The sequence below is a fragment of the Leptopilina boulardi genome, unplaced genomic scaffold (assembly GCF_019393585.1).
Source record: "Leptopilina boulardi isolate dan_hultmark-lab unplaced genomic scaffold, ZJU_Lbou_2.1 LbouV2_362, whole genome shotgun sequence".
Lineage (NCBI taxonomy): Eukaryota > Metazoa > Arthropoda > Insecta > Hymenoptera > Figitidae > Leptopilina > Leptopilina boulardi.
In genome coordinates, this window is record NW_026137932.1 from 2337748 (window position 1) to 2359443 (window position 21696).

At 31.4% G+C, this 21696-nt stretch overlaps 1 long non-coding RNA gene across 1 annotated transcript; it reads right to left on the minus strand.

Annotated features, from left to right (window-relative positions):
• Positions 1 to 59: 59 nt before the first annotated feature.
• LOC127286486 (uncharacterized) lies at positions 60 to 15966 on the minus strand. The gene is made up of 3 exons (XR_007843748.1): positions 15192 to 15966; positions 14389 to 14562; positions 60 to 339 (listed from the first exon to the last, which is right to left on the minus strand). It is a non-coding gene; the product is annotated as an uncharacterized LOC127286486 (long non-coding RNA).
• Positions 15967 to 21696: the final 5730 nt, after the last annotated feature.

Below are 21696 nucleotides of genomic sequence, written 5' to 3' on the forward strand. Positions count from 1 at the left end.
TTAAAAAAAATAAAGATTATGAATTTTTTTTTTTATTTCAAATGGCAGATAATGCGTTACGTTTATATTATTTTTTTATTGGTGAATCATGTAAAAACTTTTATTTTAAAATTGGAAAAATTTTTAAACTATAAAATATCTGCTTTTTTATACTTATTTGTTATACGTTTAAGGTGCCTGCGTTACATACATAAAATATGTTCTTGAAATTATGAACGTACTCATTCTTATCTACAATTAATATATTTGAAGTTCTGAGCAAATGTCCTGATGTGTGTGTGTATGTATGTCACAAAATATTGTGTACAAATTATCCCAGAAACATTTTAACGGATTATCCTGAAATTTTGTATGCTTATTGCAGTCATTAATACCTAAAATCTGACACAAGGATTTCAAAATATATTCACTTTTTTTCAATTTTTTCAAAATTTGAAATTTTTTTTTTCAAAAAATTTTTTTCATTGTAAATTTAATTTTGTTTGTTAAAAAAACTTATTTCTTGCATTAAAACGAATCGATCAACCTATATAAACCCTCACAACAAAAGGATATCCTGAGGATATCCTCAGGATATCCTAAACTAATGTAGGATATCCTGAAAACGTCCATAGGATATCCTAGGATATCCTCAGGATATCCTCAGAACATCCAAACCGCCGTTACGTAGGATATTTTTGGGATATCCTGAGGATATTCTAGGGATATCCCTGGGATATTCCAGGGATATCCTAGTGATATCGTGGGGATATTCTTGGGATAAACTTGGTATATCGTTAAAATATTTTAGAAATATCGCTAAGATCTCCCTAGGATATCATTATGATTGAAATTTTGACTATTTGATATCTTGAAAATACATTATAAATACATCCAAAAAATATGTTTTCTATTTTTATTTAATTAATTTGTATGCTAGGGTCGTTTTATGGATACCTTAAGGACATTTTTAGAACGACTCAAGGATATTCTAACCCTTAAGATAATATAGACATACTGTGGATATCGTTAGGACGTCCTTAGAACATCCCTAATTATTCCAGGGATATCCTTAGGACGTCCTGAGGATATCCTAATAATATCCGGGGAAATGATTAGGATATCCCTGGGACATCCTTAGATATCCCTGGGATATCCCTAAGATATCCTAACCGCCGCTACTTTTGATATCCTTAAAGTATCCTTAGGATATCCCTGGGATATCCAAGGGATCTTTTTGGAATATCCTAGGATATCTGGTGCTGTGAGGGAATTCATATTTTACTAAAATCTATAGATTAAATCATTTTTTTGATTTTTTGAAATAACTTTTTCTTATATAGAAATTTTAATTAATTCTTGTCAAAATTGTACTCCTGACATGAAAAAAAAAACGATTGATGTATATAAATTTTACATTTTACCAATATTTATAAAATTGATCGCTATTTTAGTTGTAATACTTCTTTTAATCTTGAATATAAGTGTATCATCATGAGGAAGCTAAATGGTCATGAAATGAACACCTTGTTTAATATTATGTTTATTATTATTATTATTTATTATTATTTTCTACAGATATGTGTATTTCTTTTTTGTAACCAAATAATGATAAGTTTTGTAGCTTTTGAAAATCCCGCGCTTATTACTGACAAAGGTGTGTTCAAGAATAGAGTATATAAGAGGATTTACGATTTTGTTAACCTCAATATTATTCGAATTGACATTTGAGACGCTTGTATCGCGGACATTCATCTCATACATGCGGACACGTGGGGTTCCGCAAAATATATATGAACCTGTCCATGTGTCTGAGACTTTGCATGAATATGTGTTGTTGCGCGTCTTCTCGACGTTTTATTGTAACACACACGTCATTCGATAAAAAAAAAGAAAAAAAAAAAATTTGACTCGAACATCGCATCACTGCCGCTATAATCTTCATGAACGATGGAATTAAAACTGTTCACTTCACGCACACTTATTGCAAAGGAATATGGGAAAAAGAGGGTTGACAAATAAAACAGAGACAAAAAAAAGAAAGAAACAAATCTTTTCATTATACGTAATCAGCGCTGAAGAAAAGTAAGAAAAAAAGCTCTAGTCTTCTGAAATATACACGCAACAAGGAATTAAATACGCCTTATGAGAATTCACTATACATGAATAATAGAAACTGCATTCCTGAATTAATAATCATGTTTCATGTAAACAGACATTGATAGATGTTATATCTATTTTTCTAAAAAAAAAATTAAATACTGTTGAAAAAAATAGTTACATGAAAGAAAATGTTATTTTTATGATGGTTACATTTTATCGATTGTTGATAATACAGGTTACTTTATTACCTACAGTCGATAAAGTAGAAAATTTAATTTGGCTGTGAAGATATTAAAATTGTTACTGTTATAGCTGAAGAAACGTAGTATAGTATACCGGATGTTGAAATTGAAGGAAACTGTATATCCCACAGTTGGCAAAGTAGATATTTAGTTGTTGGTAAAATAGTAATCATCTAACACTAGGTTCTATTGACAAACTAAAAGTTTTATCAATCAAAAAAAATTATTAATCCTTTTTTTGTTAACAAAAAAACGAAGTTAATTTAAAAACTGTTTTACCATCTGTCGATAAAGCAATTTTTATCGATTCTTTCTAGATTTTATTAAACAAAAAAGTTATTGCAATTTACTATGCCATGAGGCGTTGATATTATCAGTTGATAATATCGAAATTGTAAGTGAATCGTTTAAATAATTGAAGAAGTGAATTCATTTCGATGTGTATATATGTGTGTCGTTTTTATCGAAGTGCAACATCTGTTTGCGCATAGGTCGTAAGGCGCAAAGGTATAATCAGGGTGTGAATTCTTGGTATTTAAGTGTCCAACAGTATAACAGTACCAGCAGAGGCAAAACCTTTTCTTATACCCCTGTAATGATCTCTTTGTCCAGGCAGCGTGCGACTTTAAGTGAAAACGTCCATTCAAAGTGTGACAATAGTTTCGTGCCTTGAATATATTGCTTTGATTGCGGACTGAAGATAACAGCAAAGAAGTCCGATACTCGTCTCTCTCTCTCTCTCTCTTGGTCTATGCGGCGTATTTGCAATTTCTGATGATCATTTTTCTATAAATATTTGTATGTTAATTTATTTTCTAAATAAGTTGGTTCCAATGTATGATCAAAGTAAGACCAATGTAGATCCAATTTTCAATACAATGAGAATTTTGTGTTATACACTCTTAATTGTAAACAGAATTATTACACAAAAGTGTCATGGGGATGTGAATTATAAAAGTTTATCGAACGAATCTTGTTGAAGAATTTGAGACTTTCTGTCTGGTGACACGAAAAAAGAGTATATATATATCGTTCGTCGGGAAAAACTTATGGTCATAACATCTCGACTCGAATCTGGTCCATCGCCATATAAACTTGGCCGGATCAATGTTCGCGTGTTCGTTTGACTTGTTGTTTTCTTGGATTGTGTGTGGATGCTCGAAAGAGAGAGAGAGAGAGAGAGAGAGAGACTTTGTATTGTGCTTATAGTGTATATGTATATATACATGCGAGGAGTAATGGAAGCGAGCGCCGCCTCTCAGCAGCAGCAGCGGCCGCGCTCTATAGGGTCGCTGACTCGAACGGTCGCCGATCCGTCAGTCGATTACTCCGGGGATCTTACGTGAACATGGAAACAGGTTCTTGGAATCCGGTTCTCGATTCTACATACGACTCTAATCAACGCGCGGTTAGATTGCTGCACCGTTCCCTCTTGGTTATAGTTGTTCGCTCCACACACACACCAACACACACATACAATCCAGGAGCGGACTCGATACACCTACTGCGTGAACATTGTTTCCCTCTCGCGCATGGTCTCGAAATCACCTTCGCAAATACATTCGCAAATTCTATAATTCTTAAATTCCCATTTACCATTTATATTTTTGCTATTATTGGAATTAAGGTAGAGTAATTTTAAGAAACAAAGTTATCAATTTTAAAATTTTTCCAAATCTGGTTTTTGTCATTTGGAATTAGTCTATATATGGTTAAGGCTGTAATTAGTTGGATTTGTTTGACTATAGTGAATCGGGATCTAATTAGAATTAGTTAGTTCGACCGAATGCAAGTATCCAGATTTCTGTACTGAAATAATTTCGGATTTAACCGAACTATTTTCACTATGGTTGTGTATATTATATGATTAAACTAACGTTGAATTAGATCGATATATGATTTCGAATTTACTAAATACAAACTTGACCAATTTTGAATGACAAAAAGTCTAACGACTATAAACCAAACTGTTTTTCGGACCAACTATTCTGGATTACACTATACAAAAAGAAGTATCGTAATTAATGATGTTTTGGTATGATACTTCTTTTTACAGTGTAGTCTAAAATTTTGTCTAGAATATTGCAAACTGTTGGAAGTGCAACGATGTTAGCTAAAAAGATATTAGCAGAAATATTGTAAAGATCTTAATACAAACATTTTTGGGTACAGAACTTAGGTATGTCTTAGGTATGAAGAGTAATAAATAAAGGGTCAAGGGGAAGTCAGTCTCCGCCTGACTACAGATGCGAATACATGTTAAAATACATTTTCGGTACAAAAATAAAATTCCAAAAATCTGTAATAACTAATATTTTTCATTAATGTTTATACTAATAAATATTGTGTCACATGTGTATAATTAACTGTGTATTTTATTTAATTTCCTGATTATAAATTATCTGAAATAAGGGATTTTTCCAATACAAACTATAACGGGTTTCTACGCATACAAATTCTGAATGATTTCCAATTGTTTTTGAATCAAAATTTTTTTATTCTAATAAATCCGAATTGTTTCGGTATACGATTTCAGATTGACATGCAAACTATATTAACTTAATGAACAATAAGATTTTTGACCGTCAACTAATTGAAGATTTTTACGCAAACTGCGGATTTTGTACATACAAAAATTTTAACTCCGAACTCATTTAAGATTAGGATTTTCTGCATATTTTTTTTTATTATTTATTGGACTCAATTTCGGTTTTAGATTTTTGAACTTTCGATAAATGATTCGAAATTCGTTGAAACAAAATAAAAAGAAGATTATCTTGTCCTAATTCTGTAATTATTTATTTGGAAGAAATAGGGTGGGGGATGTCTGTATAGAGAGATAATAAAAGAAAGTGGAAAGAGAAATAACTAAAGGAATCCTTAGGCAAACGGAAATATAAATCTCACGTGTTTTATCTAAGATTTGAACGTGTCCTAAGTAGCATAGATGAAACGGATAGTCGTTGTCCTTTGGATCTTGGGATCGCAACGCACAGCGGTTCGATCAATTAAAAGACGACAACGACTCCGTGCGTCCATCTTATTTCAATGCTATATATATATATATAAGCGAATTCCGCGGGGCAGTTATCTCAATCGCGAGAAGAGAGAGAGAGAGAAACGATCCGACACAAAGATCCCTTATTGAAATTCCAGCGGAACAATTTCTTTTCCGGCGACAACGACAAGGATGGCGTCGTCGTTGGCGCGCTATGCACAAGTTTCCCCCGCGCGCCCAACATCTGCCATGCCGCACGCATTTTAACCCCGCGCAATGCAATGGATGGACTTTAAAACTTTTCGGATCTCAATTAACGATAATTGGCAGCTACCGTCTCACTTTATAAATCGGCCATGCCCCAAACGAATGATGCCGAGAGAGAGAGAGACTCTTGAATAACCACCACTTTTGCCTGTCTACCATATCTCGCTGTACCGCTTAAATTGTATATACATATATAATACATACAATGTAAAGGAAGATGAAAAAGAAGAAAAACAAGAAGAAGAAGAAGAAGAACGTCATGTCAGCTTAAATGCTTTTGGGATCATATAACCGCGAGAAGAAGCAAAACTAAACGAAGCGAGAAGATGCATCAGACAGAAGATACCCGGAAAATCAACTCACAGGGACGCATTTATTTCATATAACATATTCATTATTCAATAATTCAAACAAATTTTTGCAACTCGAAAATTTAAATAAATAAACATTTTGTTGTTTGAATTTAAATTATTCGATTGCGGCATGTTTGTCATACACTTGGGGTAAGTTGTCACCAGTGCGGGGTAAGTTGTCATGCGTGTGAGGGGTAAGTTGGCATGGGCTAGTTACCACATATATGGGGTAAATTGTCGTACGTTAGGGGTGAGTTGTCACATGTGTGGGGTAAGTTGTCTCTGGTTGGGGTTGAGGTGTTCTATTTACAAAGATAATTTGTCTTAATTAGTAGTATTCAAAATTTATTAATTAAATAAATTAAATGTAAGAGAACTAAATGAAAAATGATTATAAATTTTTTTATCTTAATTCAACTTTATGAAAATGAATGCTGAGAAGGAAGTATATTTAATAAACCAAAAAAATAATAATAATAATAATAATGAGGTTACAGACTACATTCTGACATTTACGTGTGAGGTTGATACGTATGTTAACGGTTGCAATGGTAAGTATAAAAGAAGCTTCACAAAATTCATCATGCTTCTTCGTTTTTATAGTGCTATCAAATAAAACAGTTTTGAGTTCAACCGTCAAGCTATCAGTCTGACATTCTAGAATGCTATATATATATACAATATGTATCGTGCAGTAATCAGTTCAGTTTCATCTAATACAGGTGTATCATTTATCGCAGCGCTTCAGTATTATTATTATATGCGCACTCACAAAAAGATAATAATTTTAGTCACGAACGTCAAACTTGCAACAGAAGCTGTTACTCTCCATATATCACAAATTATTTTACTAAACTAATTTTTACCAATAAATGTGTGTTTTAATTTTAAATGCTCTTAAAACCAAAATGTGACAAAATACCCCCAGATTTACACTCAATTGTGCGTAACAATTTTATCATACTATTAATTTACTAATTTTGTTTAGATTTATAAGAATCTACCTTGAATGTGCCGTTATTCTACGTCTGTGACAACTTACCCCTAATGCAAAAAAATTAATCCCTGGCCTATAAAAAACTTATTTTATTTATCTTATAAATTACACCTTTGTGACAATTTACCCCGATCATATACAAATTGACCCCATGTCAATGACACTTTACCCCCCCAATGTGTGACAATTTACCCCGATCATATACAAATTGACCCCATGTCAATGACACTTTACCCCCCCCCAATGTGTGACAATTTACCCTGGTCTAAATATGCATCATAAAAGTATGAAATTTTTTTCAAATATGAACATTGAGTAGCTGAAAGATAAAATTTATGTGTCAATTTATTTTCAAGATAGAAACAAGAAATTTATATGAATTATGTCTATCTAGATATTATATGGAACGAATGATTAAAAAAATTTTTTTTTTTTTTTGAAGAGCAAGAAAGAATCCTCAGTTGACGTTGACTCTTTGGGAGGGGGGGTAAAAAAAAAGTCAGAGAAAGGTAGAGGAGGTACACGTAATGGAAGATGAAGGTACTCGAGAGACCGGAAATTAGTTGTTTTACGTCGCACAAGTCGATCCCATTCTGCTGGTTTTGGGATCGAGAGTCTTTGTCTCATTTGTCGATCCCAAACTTGGTCTCGAGCTGAGAGATCGCGTTTTACGACAACAACAACGACAACAACTTGGGATTTCTTTGTAGCTTCTATATATATATATATATATATATATAACTCGCGATTCATGTTTTCGCATCGACGACGTGAGTGTAGCAGAACTGACGATGCAACTGCGAACTTTAATGAGAAACGTTTCACGTTCCTCCACCCCCCCCCCCCACAACCCCACACGATCATTACTGATGGTGAAAAAAACAACTCGCTTTGTTCCATCCCGATACTTGAACAATTCACCGATCTGTACAAGAGTGCGCGCGGATAAGAATAGATGGTCAAGATCTCAAGACGATATAACGATATTGCACTTTTTATTATCACGTTCCTGCGGTGTAAGATAGTTTAAGCAATTTTAAGCCATGAAGAGTTATTTTTTTGCATTATTGGAATAATTTTTTTTGAAATAAGAATAAAAATTATCAATTTTTCAACTATTTTTAGCTGAAACTAGATTGAGCCAGGATTGTGCCTAGTTGAAGTAATCGAGTGGTAATTGTGAATATGATGTGTTAATTTTTTGACATTAATAACTTTAAATTAATAATGGATAAATTGGCAAAATGTGTGTTTTTGAGAAAGAATAAATAGTGCCAGGCTAGAGCCTAGATAGAGCCACGTTTAACCTCTATGAGCCTAGTTAAAACCAAGTTAGCGCCCAGTTAGGACCTAGTTGACGCTTATTTATATAATAAAGTTTAATCCATAGTTTTCTATAAATCAGCCAACATTGAAAAATTTCGATTCCTATTCAGAGCCTTGTGTGGGCCATGTTAGAAAATACTTTCTACCAGACTAGTGCATAGTTAGAACCAATTTTAGCAGCAAATTTCCACCCCTTTGGCAAAATTCAGAAAATTGTACTTACACTTCTTTTTTGAGTTTTTTTTAGAAAATATTCAAAACCATTCTTGCACCTAACTAGTACCAAGCTAGCGCCTAGTTACCATCTAGTTTGCTCATAGTTGGAAAAAAGTTAAGTTCATAGTTTTTTAGCAGACAACAAAATTAGAAAAAATTTAACTTTCAATTATGACTGTTATCTTTTTGGTATGTAATAATTAGAGCCAAGCTAGCACCTAGTTAGAACCTAGTTAGCGATTAGAACAAAGTTGGCCCAGTTTTTAAATATTTAGATTTTAGTAGTTTTCCTTAATTTAGACCACCCAGTAAGTTATCAGTTACCGATTTATCAGACCCAATATTATCTATTTTACTGCCTAGTTTGTCCTCAGTTTCTGCATAGTTTATGGTCTAGTTTCTCTAAATGTAGAACACCTTGTTAGTTATCAGTTACTGATTTATTAGATTCAATATCACCTACTTTACCGCCTAGTTTGTCTCTAGTTTTTGCCTAGTTTTCTTAAATTAAGACAACCCGGTTAGTTATTAGTTACCGATTTATTAGATTTAATATAACCTAATTTTCCCCCTAGTTTCTGCCTAGTTTTCCTAAATCTAGACAACCCGGTTAGTTATTAATTATGTACGAATTTATTAGATCTAATATAACCTAATTTTCCGCCTAGTTTGTCCCTAGTTTCTTCACAGTCTCTGCCTAGTTTGCCTCCATCCAAACCCCACTAACGATTTTTAAAACTAAAAAAAAAAATTGCAATATTAAAAATTATAATCAGATACCATTAACGAAACATTATGTTGTAAAATACATTTTGGTGCAAAGAATAATTACACTAACGAAAACAATGAAGAATGATAAATTGAAGATATTATCTAAAGCATTATAAATACGATCAATCTTGTAAAAAAAAAAAAATTGGGGAGAGGGAAATTTTTTAATTCATCAAACATGAGCCATTAAAACAGCTTGATCATCTAATTATCTGTTGCGATCGTTACCTCATCAAGAATTTCTTTGCGCGCCATTCGCCCGAGGTGTAATGAAAGTTTATAGCTTGTTGATTTAAGGGGACAGAGATCGATCTGGCGCAGCCGGGCGACTCCACGGGTAACAAATGAAGAAGGGCAGGTGCACTCGATCGTTGCAATCGAATCTTGTATATATATATATATACAAAGACAAAACACACACTTTAAAAAAATATATATATTTTTAAAAACCAATAATGTCACAACGTTCTTTACTATCGCTTATTTTACATTATATTTTCGCAAAACCTTGGGTGAAATTTTTTTTTTCATTTTTGTTTTTTTATACAATAATAATAAGTTTGCGTTCTATATATATATATATATATATAGGAGATACACACTCTATCGGGGGATTCCGCTCCTTTTTCCGCGCGCTCAACCCACAACTCACTTAAGAATGTGACTCACGAGACCCTCTTAGCGCCATTAACAGCAACTTTTAGCCATCGACTCGAGAATCTGATCGTTTTGTAACTCTTCAATTAGGAAAGAATAGCTGCTTTCTTATTGCGTAACTGCTCTGAAAATCATGTAATCGACTTCGCGTCATTTCTAATTTTTCCCCATCTTGATATTGGACAATCACTTATTTTTATATATCGATAGAGAACTCGATTTTTAAATTTTATTTAAATATACAAAAAACATTTTTTTCAAACTAGGAATACTGACGAGGCCCTCATTAGGGCCCTGTTTAAAAACTAGTGCTGTTTCAGCGGGGAATTATATAGTCAAATCCTTAAAGTATAAAAATTATTAAAAACAATATTATAAAATGTTTTTTTAAGTTCCTTAGTTTTTGTTAAATTTTCTTTGAACTAGAAAAACTATCAAGGCACTGATCAGAGTCCTATTTGAAAACTATAGTTAATATCCTAATTAAGTTTTCAGCTATAGGAATTTTTTGTCAAATCCCCAAAAAAAACGTTTGCACTTTTTAACAGCCCTATTTTAGAAACTCGTCAATGCCTCATTTTGGGGTTTTGGCCAGGAATTCTGATCAAATCCCTAAAAGGTTTTTTTTAAACTTAAAAAAAAATTTGCCTTTTAAACTTAAAATAAAACAATTTTTTTCTGTTAAATAAATATGAAAATTAAATTTTCCACAAACTAAAATTAGAAATGCGTGTAAACAATAACCCATGTGCGAAATGCCAAGACTGACAATACGGCCCAACATTGGCCCAGTAATGTCTGCCCAAATATGGCAAACGTTACTGGACCAGTACTGGCGATCAATTCGTTCCATTATTGGGACAATATTGGCACCAATTCTCGGTTACTCAAATTTGCCATTATTGGGCCGAACTCTGTCCCATTACTGGGCCAATATTGGCAATGCGTATCAGTTACTCCAATTTGCCATAATTGGGTCGAACTCCGTCCGATTATTGGGGCAATATTGGCACCGTTTCTCAGTTATTCTAATTTGCCATTATTGGGCCTTCTCTGTCCCAATACTGGGCCAATATTGGCAATGCGTCTCAGTTACTTCAATTTGCCATAATTGGGACGAACCGCATCCCATTATTAGGACAATATTTACAAAATTTTCAGTTACTCCAATTTGCCATAATTGGGTCGAATTCCGTCCGATTATTGGGACAATATTGGCACCGTTTCTCGATTATTCTAATTTGCCATTGTTAGGCCTTCTCTGTCCCATTACTGGGCCAATATTGGCAATGCGTCTCAGTTACTTCAATTTGCCATAATTGGGTCGAACTCCTTCCCATTATTAGGACAATATTTACAAAATTCTCAGTTATTCTAATTTGCCATTATTGGGCCTTCTTTGTCCCATTCCTGGGCCAATATTGGCAATGCGTCTCAGTTACTCCAATTTGCCATAATTGGGACGAACCGCGTCCCATTATTAGGACAATATTTACAGAATTCTCAGTTATTCTAATTTGCCATTATTGGGCCTTCTCCGTCCCATTACTGGGCCAATATTGGCACTGCATCTAAGTTACTCCAATTTGCCATAATTAGATCGAACTCAGTCCCATTATTGGGTCAATATTGGCACCATTTCTCGATTATTCTAATTTGCCATTATTGGGCCTTCTCTGTCCCATTACTGGGCCAATATTGGCACTGCATCTCTTTTACTCCAATTTGCCATAATTAGGACGAACTCCGTCCCATTATTAGGACAATATTTACAAAATTCTCAGTTATTCTAAGTTGCCATTATTGGGCCTTCTCTGTCCCATTACTGGGTCAATATTGGCACTGCGTCTAAGTTACTCCAATTTTCCATAATTGGGCCAAACTCCGTCACACTACTGGGCCAATATTGGCACCAATACTTGGTAATTCTACTTTTTCATAATTGAGACGAACTCTGTCCCATTACTGGGTCATTATTGGCTCATTGACGGCTGAAATGTTGAATTTATTTTGACAAGTCATTTTTTCCAAAGTTGTAACGAATCTTGGCCCAGTAATGGCGCATTAACGGCCGAAATGTTCCTCAAATGCAGCTTATCAAAACATTTTTGTGTTGAGATTCCCATATCCGCGTATAGTGTAGTGGTTAGCGTGTTAGACTTCGGTGCGTTAGGTTGCGAGTTCGATTCCCGCGAGCGTTACAAATTTTCAAATGTTTAAACAATTGTCCTTTCTGTCAGGACTTGAATTATAAATGTATAATGAAGTAATTAGTTAATTATTATAATTTTTTAAACTTTTTTAAACTTTGACAATACTGGGCCACTAATGGCAGCCAAGATTGGCCCAGTAATGGCGTCTGATACTTGGCTGCCGACGTCCAACCGCAGTTAACACCACAAGAGTTGGCCCAATATTGTCTGCCAAGACTTGGTGCCCGATTTGACAATGCTGGGCCAATATTGGCCCATGTTGGTTTTCGCACTTGGGAAAGAGAAAAAAAAAGTAGGAGAAAAACAAAAAACATGAAAAAAGGGATAAAAAACGATTAATAAAGGGTTTATCCTGTATATGGGAATTAACTGTTACTGGCAAGAATTACTCTCTTGACTATATCAAGAATATGTGGAGGGATATTCCATGACCTATCCGCATAGTCTGCGTGTTGGTAGTGGATCGAGCATCGAACGGGAATGAACGAGAGTACATGTTAACACCTACATGATTTCTCTCATACTTATATATATATATTGCTTTTTCTCTTTATTTATTTTTTTTTTCTTGTTTTTCTTGTGTGCAGCCACTACGACCATGCAAGGTCGTATCTCGCTCGAGAGCAACATCTTCGATGTATCATATATATATATAACGTGTATTATACGAGTCTATAGAGAACGAATCTCGTCTATTACGATTTATGGCATTACCTTATTACCATGCGTAATTCTCCTTCATGTTCAACCAACCAGTATCAGACTCCATTATTCACCTTATACTCGCATCCGCGTTTACTCCCATCATTCTTGCTCTTGGAATATAAAAAATAATATCCCATAAATACAATTGTCATTTTTTTATACAAATAATTTTCACACTGAAAAAAAGGGTTTTTTTTTCGAAGTATATACTTAGTTTTTCAGTTTCGTACAGAAATTGCCCCACTTTGCCCTATTTAGGGCCTCTCCAGTTTTTCTTGTTTAAAAAAAAATGTAAAACTGTTCACTGTTTTTCAATATATAATCAATTAAAGGAAATTTTTATTGACTTCAAATTAGTTTAGGGATGATTTAATAAATAATTTAATTAAATTTTAATTTAGACTTTTTACGGGATATTTTAAATATATTTTTTATAAACTACTATTAGGTGTAAAAATTTAAAATTAATTTTGATATTTTATTATGATAAAAGCAGAAAGAAGGACAGTTTTAAATATTTAGTTAAATAAAAGATTTGTAAGTTAACGTGGCTGTGTGGACAAATTACTCAATTTTCGTTTCAAGGGTCCTGGGTTCAATTCCCCATGGGTGAGAGATTTTTTAAAATTATTTTCAAGTGTTTTATTTATTGTATAATATGTAATTAGAAAAAAATTAGAAAAGAACATTATTTTCATGGTAAATACCAAAAAAAAACCTAAAATTTGTCCTTTTCTTCGTTTATAGGGTAAGTTATGAAAAAATTTTCAAATTTCAAAGTTGAGCCCTTTTCGAAATTCACGATTCAATTGCAAAAAATATAGTAAATTATTTTTCTATTTTGCACTAAATTTTCGAAAATTTCACATAAAACATACAATTAAAAAAAAAATTGATGCATTTTTAATGAAGTTATATAAGGAATCAAGAATAAAAAAAAATTGAAAAAAATGAATTGCTTCATTTTTAAAAACCCCTTTTTTTAAAATGGATATTCAATATTCTTTTTATATTTTTAAACTTGAAGAAAAATGGTTATTGTCAAATCGTCATAGCTTAGAACACTTTAGAAAATAGTCAATATATTTTGAAATATAAAATATATTTCGAAGATTCTTAAATGCTTCCAAAAGGATCATTTTATTTGGAAGTTTGAAACGTTCAATATATGTAAAATTTTGAAACATTTATTAAATATAAATGAATCTAAAATGATTAATATTGAAGATTTTGAAATAAATTAACATTTATTCTATTATAAAGTTATAAATGCTTATCTAAATTCGTTACGGTTATATATTTAAAAAAAAAATGACAGAATATTATTTACATAAACATTTTGATTGTTATCGAGAAAGATTCGAATATATATATATATATATATATATATATATATATATATATATAAAATGTAAATGAATGCAAAAGAGGAAGAATTGAACGTCAAAATGCTTTTTCCTTTATATTGTATTTATGCATGCAACACGAAAGCTTTCGAATGTTTCGCATCGATTGATTGATAGTTGCTTAAATACTCGTTTAGCGATTGGATTATACCTACAACTTGTTGAAACGGCGCACGACGACGCCTGCAGCTCTCTCCCTCTCTCTCTCTTTTCTGTCAATTAGTGTTTCATCGCAGTCTTCAAGTATATATAAACTCCGCAAGTCGAATGATTATTATCCCTCTCAACTGATCCCATACAGTGACACATAACAAGACTGCAAAAGTTATCTATTAAAAAAAAAAAAAAAAAAAAAACTAGTATATATAATAAGATTTTCATTAAAAAAAAAATCCTCTATATACCAATACTCTCACTAATTACAATAATTGGATATAACTTAAAAGGGTTTAATCTATTTCTATATAACTCGTAAGTCATTTAATATATGAGGTACTTACATTGAGAAATGACTATTTTTGTATTTAATGGAAATTTAATGTTATAACATAAAACTTCATATAAAAATTATAATCTGATTGTTTGATTTGAAAAAAAAAAATTTCCCCTTTTTGTATAGGAATAAAATTTTTAAAACTGACCAGATTTGCATTTAATAAATAAATAAATAATAATAATAATAATAATAATAATAATAATAATAAAATGTTTCAATGAAACTGAAAAAATGTTTAATGCAATTTTTTACAAGTAAACCTTCAAATCAATTTGGAAATGGAATCGTGAAAAAAACACGCAAATATTATTCGTGTAATAACAACTTTATGATGGCTTAATTTGACATAATTGTGCAATTTGTTTATTGACAAATATATTTTTAATTCAGCTTAAAGTGTAAAAAAAATTAAATTCTCGAAATTTTCTAAAAAGTTAAAATTAAAAAAAAAAATATTCTAACCTTGTAACATTTTTTATTATGAAAACTCGAATAACGTTGTTGTCACTGGCTAGGTCGTAAAATATATTCATAAATAAGACTATCGATCCAACATTCATTGAGTTTATAAACTTGTTAGAATATTTAAATAGGTTCATGTTTTTTAAAAAACATTAAACAAATTCAACAGAATTTTGTCGAAAAAAAAATCATATTTTGTAAAATTTTCAATTTTATTTAATTAATTTTTTTTTGTTTTGAATTTTAGTAACTTTTGTAATATTAAAATGTAAAATATCTTCGAGGGGCTGTTCACTCTCAAATACCCGATTTGTAATGTAGAGAATATACTAGGTATCTTCCGAATATTCATCAATTAACATAAGAAAATATAAATTTCTTGATTCTGAATAAATTGTATTTTAAGTGGAGATTACCGGCGATTACTGAAAAGGACGTTCGAATTTGTCGAATACTATGCGAATCCAACAAATCTCGTCGATTACAGTAAAATCCTAAGTCATGCAGTAAGAATTGTTGCGAGTCACGAATGGTTACGGAGAAATACGAGCGAATTCGGCGGCAGCCGATTATTATTATTATTATTATTATTATTATTATTATTATTATTATTATTATTATCTAGTCTGCAACACGAAGCAGCGCAAAGAAGGAATTTGTGAAAATACTGTGAATATCAACGAGTCCGTGCGATTCCATTCGAATCCGAAGCCGAATACGTACGAGTCCTAAAAATCTTTAATGAATTCTCCAATATTGTTCAATTGGATTTTCAGTGAACAGCCCCTCGAATATCTTTTAAGGGGAGGGACCGGTGAAATTTCAGCCTACTGAAGTTATTATTGTTAAAGAGTGTCAATTTTTTTTCTGGCATAATTTAGGATCCAAAATTATTATAAATTATTAAAATTTCAAAAAAAAAATTTTTTTAGCCATTTTAGAAAATTTATTTTTTGGAAAAATTAAATTTCTTTAAATTCCATACGATTGATTGTTTAAAATCGTGAAAAAAGCGTAAAAAAAATTCGCCAATAAAAAATAATGAAAATTGTGGAAGTAGTTGAATTTTTTCAAAATTACCACTAAAATTGAAAGCAATCAAAATTGATCTTGTTTAGGGGTAATAATTTTTTTCAACATTTTTTTTTCAACCAAAAATCTTATTCTACTGAGAAAAACAACAAAAGGTAATTTTTAACAATTTTACAAATATTTTTATTTTTCAAAATTTTCATATTTTGAAAAAATTGAAATTTTTCAAAATCCATACGCTTGATTGTTTAGAATCATGAAACAAGCGTATAAAAAAATCGGCAGTCAAAAATAATTAAAATTGTGAGAGAAGTTTAAATTTTAAATTTTCGAGAATTTTGAATTTGATTTTAAAAATTATTAACAAATTTATAGTTTTTCAATTTTTCATGATATATTATACATTTAAATAATTAATATTGCCAGAAAAAAAATTGACCACCCTTAAACAGCTTTAATTTTGATGTGTTAAAATTTCAGCGGTCCCTCCCCTTAATAGAAAAAATCGATGAGTTTTAAAGATGTATGCAAATATTTTGCAATTTAGAAGGGAGTGGACAACAATTTTTATTTCTTCAAACCGTATACTCAGAAATCAAATTCTTTCTTCATTTGAAACATTCTTTTAATATAAGTCAAACTCATAATTAAATCAAAGAAATACTTATTAGATTTAAATAAAGCTTGTTTGAATCAAAGAAATTTTGTTAATACAAAAAACGGAATATTTGATTTAAACGAAATTTTCTTTTTAAATTGTAGTTATATTTAAATTAAAAAATTTTTGAGCACTTTCATGAATCTGTACAATGAATAGTTGTCAATTTTAAACATACTGATCCACTGCTGACCACTTTCCCCCATTTGTACATAAATAAAAAAAATAGTATTTTAATTCAACAAAAAACATCTGTTAAACTAAAATTTTTCAATTATACAATATATTGAAGCAATCTTCACAGTAGATATTGCTTTTACCCCAACTGATGATAATTTGTTCGAATATCCTGAAAGTGTAGACATATACAATTGCCATCAAGTAAAAAAGAATTAGAAGCTATTTTTCCCGATTTCTTCAGTTCATGATATTTTTTTCTTAATTTTGTTGCAATCTTTAAAAAGAAAATTTATTCAATAAACCGCATTCTGAGAATTTTAGCATTTATTTATCGTCGAAATGATAATCAACTTCTCGACAATGTAAACAACACGTCCTACCGTTTTAACGTATACAGATACAGTTTCCAAAACATTGTCATATTCAAAGAATTTTTTCTCTAACCAAATTAATGCACCTTGTACAAAAGAATTTGACTTTTCTCCATCTGATAACACTCATCATTTCTCCAATAAAAGCAATCATCGCAAAACTATATCCAATAATCAACATGTAACAAAGGATATAAAGTAATTTTTCCTTTTCCATTGCTTCAGGTTTTACAATTTTATCAATTCTTCTTATATCAACTTCGAGAAACTTTTTTAGTAAGCCATAATTTAATGCTCTTAGAATTATTTCATTAAAACGATCAATAAATGGAGAACCGATACTTACAAGCCAGGTGCGCGGTAAAATAATCAAAGGCTCCTGAAGAATTTTGACATTCAATCCATTTTGTTTTGCAATAATACGACTTACATGATATTCAACATTCTCCATAATACACGATACATTTTGGTGTTTAACTAAATAAAACATGCAATTAAAATTGAATACAGGAAACTTTATAGATTTACTTTCCAACTTTTGTATATAAGGATTGGGATTTGTTCTCAAGAAGAATTTTCTGTCAGAAGTTATAATTGGTGTTAATGATGAATTTGCAAGTTCTTCGAGAGTCAAAATTTGTGGTTCTACCCAATAATTAATGTCCAAAATCACGGAGAAGAAATAACCTGAATAGACAATGCAATTCAACATAAAGATACCAAAAATCATTCTTTCTGCTGAATGCCTAGGTTCTCTGCAAACTGACATTCCCATTATTATTTGACTGATGTTGAATGTTTGTCAAGTACTCGAGTCAAATTTCATCAACAAAGCAGTAATTCGCACAAATGCAATTAGAACCACTGTTGCAGTAATCATGTAAAAGAATTCTTGAGAAATAACGAAAATTCCGCTTTCTTTTCTTATATCAGGTATCACTGCTTTTGTGGTACTAAACGACCAAATAATCATTCGTGGATCACCTTTAACTACCACAGTATCTAAAACCATGTCTGCTCCCTCTTTGTTGAGTTTTGTTATAGATGATTCTTTCTCTGTGTTGTACAGAACAATTTTAATTGACAAATGCATTGAATTTACAAACAAACTTATAAATTTGTTGTATTCCTTTCTTAAACTTGAGGGATATCTCTTTACATTGTCACTGACGACAAATTTAATTGGATGCCTATTCAGGTTTAATAGTTTATTTGGAAACCATTTTGTCTCTGGTTTTACTTTTTCAACGCTGTAGGTTTTTGCAAAAAGATTAATCTTATGCATAATTGGCAAATCATCCGTTTCTTTTTCTTGCAAGTGTTCAAGAACTGTAGCGTCGAGAAAATCATAAAGCCATAAGTTTTCCAAGAGCTCATTGTACGAAGTATATTCTGTTCGATGAAAAAAGTTAAACAAACACTTTGGATGCGAATAACCCTGTGACAAAGCTTCAAGTTCTTGTATTGCAGTATTTAACTGAAGTGCTAAATCATCCCGCTTCTCATTGAGAAAAAATACAAACAATATCGTTCTTCTTGGTCGTTGTAAATGATGTGGAAAGTGCTTTTTTAGATCAAATTTTACTTTCTCCAAACCAATGCTTAATTATGGAAAGTGTTCAGAAACATCTTGAATAAAAGTGTTGACTTTTGTACTTGTATTCAAAAATAATTGCTCATCAATGATAAACATTACCTGATAAAGTTGAGATTCTTCTTTTAGATACTTTATTAATCCATGAGTGTAAGCTGCCTCTCCTAGTATCACTGTCCGTGTAATTATTGACCAAAAACAGCAGTTTAAAAGAAGCTTCATTTTTTATTTAAACAACTATTTCTTTAACGTATACGCAAGCATCAATCACTTGTAGAAACTTTTTACTTTGTTGAAGGTTGAAAAAGTTATGTTTTGCTAATAATTGCCAAGGAGCTTCAAAGCTGTATATTATCAGCGACTTGATGCAAAGAAAGATATTAAAAGTGTGTATGTTATGTGTTGGCTATTTGTTGCTAAGGAATTTTTAAGCTGTATATGTTATCATCGATTTGATCTAGAAAAAAGATAGTAAAAATATCTATGTTTCTTGTACATGTCATTTTCTAACGTCGTAAAAACTTGGTTTAAAACTATGAACTGTTTTTCTTTTACCATATCAGCTAATCATGTCTTATTTGTAGGGCATTATTTTTCTCTTTTCAAATTTTCATTACATCAAAATTCCTAATGTGGAAAATTAATTTATGTTTCGTAATATTATAACCGAAAAAATTCAGGCACTTCTTCTCTCTGTCTGCATTAATAGCTGTTATTTTAATTAATTACAATACTTTTTAAATGATTAACTAAAAACAATTACCTTTGAAGCCAACATAAAAAATACATTCGGTTGATAATGAATGCTTTGCTAAGTATTTACGACGTGACAAAATTACATGTGCACGAAACAGACTGTTACTATCTCTTGTTTTCATCAAATCACTGACAATATATATACAGCTTAAAAGCTCCTTGGCAACTATTAGTCAACACACAACTTTTTCAATCTTCTTCAAAGTCAAACGTTTCTAAAAGTGAAGGATGTTTTCGTACACTACAATGTAAAAAAATTAGGAAATTAACGGCACCTAAAGTTGGGAGTTGAATTTTAGAGCTAAAAATCAACTCAAGAAGGGAGTTAATAATTAAATTAACTCCTAAAAACTAACTCCCTAGGCATAAAATTAACTCCTAAAGCATTAACTTCCTCTGCTTCAATTCCAAAAAGGTGGGACTTTTATAGCATCACTAGAGAGTTAAAATTTATAATACAGTGTACAGAAATAGTTATTTAAATAAAAAATGAAGCTTCTTTTAAACTGCTGTTTTTGGTCTATAATTACACGGACAGTGATACTAGGAGAGGCAGCTTACACTCATTACACTCATGGATTAATAAAGTATCTAAAAGAAGAATCTCAACTTTATCAGGTAATGTTTATCATTGATGAGCAATTATTTTTGAATACAAGTACAAAGGTCAACACTTTTATCCAAGATGTTTCTGAACACTTCCCATCATTGAGCATTGGTTTGGAGAAAGTAAAATTTGATCTAAAAAAGCACTTTCCACCTCATTTACAACGACCAAGAAGAACGACATTGTTTGTATTTTTTCTCAATGAGAAGCGGGATGATTTAGCACTTCAGTTAAATACTGCAATACAAGAACTTGAAGCTTTGTCACAGGGTTATTCGCATCCAAAGTGTTTGTTTAACTTTTTTCATCAAACAGAATATACTTCGTACAAAGAGCTCTTGGAAAACTTATGGCTTTATGATTTTCTTGACGCTACAGTTCTTGAACACTTGCAAGAAAAAGAAACGGATGATTTGCCAATTATGCATAGGATTAATCTTTTTGCAAAAACCTACAGCGTTGAAAAAGTAAAACCAGAGACAAAATGGTTTCCAAATAAACTGTTAAACCTGAATAGGCATCCAATTAAATTTGTCGTCAGTGACAATGTAAAGAGATATTCCTTAAGTTTAAGAAAGGAATACAATAAATTTATAAGTTTGTTTGCAAATTCAATGCATTTGTCAATTAAACTTGTTCTCTACAACACAGAGAAAGAATCATGTATAACAAAACTCAACAAAGAGGGAGCAAACATGGTTTTAGATACTGTGGTAGTTAAAGGTGATCCACGAATGATTATCTGGTCGTTTAGTACCACAAAAGCAGTGATACCTGATATAAGAAAAGAAAGCGGAATTTTCGTTATTTCTCAAGAATTCTTTTACATGATTACTGCAACAGTGGTTCTAATTGTATTTGTGCGGATTACTGCTATGTTGATGAAATTTGACTCGAGTACTTGGCAAACATTTAACATCAGTCAAATAATAATGGGAATGTCAGTTGGCAGAGAACCTAGGCATTCAGCAGAAAGAATGATTTTTGGTATCTTTATGTTGAATTGCATTGTCTATTCAGGTTATTTCTTCTCCGTGATTTTGGACATTAATTATTGGGTAGAACCACAAATTTCGACTCTCGAAGAACTTGCAAATTCATCATTAACACCAATCATAACTTCTGACAAAAAATTCTTCTTGAGAACAAATCCCAATCCTTATATAAAAAAGTTGGCAAGTAAATCTATAAAGTTTCCTATATTCAATTTTGATTGCATGACTTATTTAGCTAAACACCAAAATGTATCGTGTATTATGGAGAATGTTGAATATTATGTAAGTCGTTTTATTGCAAAGCAAAATGAA